Source organism: Carcharodon carcharias, chromosome 26 (genome assembly GCF_017639515.1).
Source record: "Carcharodon carcharias isolate sCarCar2 chromosome 26, sCarCar2.pri, whole genome shotgun sequence".
Lineage (NCBI taxonomy): Eukaryota > Metazoa > Chordata > Chondrichthyes > Lamniformes > Lamnidae > Carcharodon > Carcharodon carcharias.
The window spans coordinates 45,693,087-45,694,933 of record NC_054492.1 but is presented as its reverse complement, the minus strand read 5'-3'; the positions used below and the strand labels follow the sequence as shown (position 1 = coordinate 45,694,933).

The 1,847-nt window shown below is 37.5% G+C and overlaps 1 non-coding gene across 1 annotated transcript; it reads left to right on the top strand.

The window, feature by feature from the left end:
• Positions 1–1,059: 1,059 nt before the first annotated feature.
• Positions 1,060–1,169, top strand: LOC121270066. Its single transcript, XR_005941466.1, has one exon. It is a non-coding gene; the product is annotated as a U6 spliceosomal RNA (small nuclear RNA).
• The last annotated feature ends 678 nt before the right edge of the window (positions 1,170–1,847 follow it).

The following is a 1,847-nucleotide window of genomic DNA, read 5'->3' as shown; positions in this document are numbered from 1 at the left end:
GGGTGTGCACCAAATACTCCTCTTGTGATTTTGAAGTTCCTGTTTGTGATGTTTGCAAATACATGTGAAAGTAGTTGGATTAGATCATTGGGAAGCATCAAATTATCACAAGGGATGTTACAGTTAAATAGTGAAAGAGGAAGAACATTTCCAGAAAGTGAAATACTGAACAAAGTACTGAAATTATATTGGACTGTGCACTGAACTTATCTGACATTCATAATTGAAGAAATTCATTTACTCAATGAATTAGGGAAATAATGATTTGTTAAGTTTGTTTGCAAACGTTATTGTAGTATGTTCAGTAAAGGATGGAATCTAAGCTGCGCAGACCAAGCAAAAATATCATGGACAATTTGTTATGATGTGGCAGGTGATGTGTGCTAGGTAGACTACATCCACAAAGGAAACTTGGCTATGCTATTACAATGGTTTTGCAATTTGTATGTATTACGAGAAGATTTATGCACTGAATTCAGAAGTAATGAGTCCTCTAACAACTTTAGAGATTTTAAAAATTAAATTAAAACATTTATTAACAAAAGAAAAGAATTCAAACACATACACAAGATTACAGTTACTTGATATTATTACAAATCCCAAAATTCCTAATTAACCCAACTCTCAACTACACACCCCCTTTAGAGCAACGGTCCAAAATAGATTTTAAATTTAAATAGGCAATCCAGCAAGGTTACCACAGCACCCACTTGACAGTAGAATTCCACAGGCTTCTAACACAACTTTAGCTACTGGAGCAGCACTTCATCAGAGTGGCTAGGGCTTATTCAAATTCTGTGTCACACTGTGTACCTTTCAAGATTTTACTTGCTCACCCTCCCCCCACCCCAACATAGCCTTCCATCCTTCTTTATATATGTTTCTCTCTCTTTAAGGTGTAAAATCCCATTGTTCTATATGTCTTTGGAAATTTACTTTACCCATAATATAAAAATCTTTCATGTCATCAGTATGGCCCTTTTTCCTTTAGGGAAAAATAAACAGAATAACCTTGCCTTATTTATCTTGATAGTTGTAAACATCTAACCATTCCTTTGGGCGCTCACTTCGGCAGCACATATACTAAAATTGGAACGATACAGAGAAGATTAGCATGGCCCCTGCGCAAGGATGACACGTAAATTCATCCCTTTGAAAATCAAACAATTCCACACTTATCTCAAAGTGCAAATTTCACTCACGCCTTACCTACTGACCCTTATACTCTAGCTCACTCAGTAGCATTTCAAATACACTTTTTATGCGTAACCCTTTTGATAATTTTCACCTTGCAGTCTATCTTACTCTAATTCAATTATATCAGTCTCATAGACAGAACCATCCACACTCACACCCATAAGCCTGCAGTAATATTATGAAAAATATGATAGTTTTGTGACAATGTTTTTGGAGGGATGTCATGGTGATAGCTGATTGTGTGTGTGTGTGTGTGTGGACTTGAGGATTAGATACCATATGGTATTTGGAGAAGATGCTGCAAGGCAGACTTTACTACATATACGGTCACCTGACCTGGTAGGTTGAAGGTCAGATAGCACATTTTAAGGAGTTAGTCAGCATGGCAAATTAAATGACGTCGTTCTTGCAGATAAATTTGTGATTTCAAATGTTGTTCTTTCAGCCTGAGATGTGACACCAGCCATCTGTGTGCCAGCAGCTCTGGGCAGCAGGCCAATGTCCTTGATTATGCTTTGTTATTTGTTTGCCGTTAGCCACCCAAAGACTAATCAGTGGACTAGTATTCCAGGGACCTAGGGTAATGCTCTGGGGACCAGGGTTTGAATCCCACCACGGCAGTTGATGAAATATGAATTCAATAAAAATCT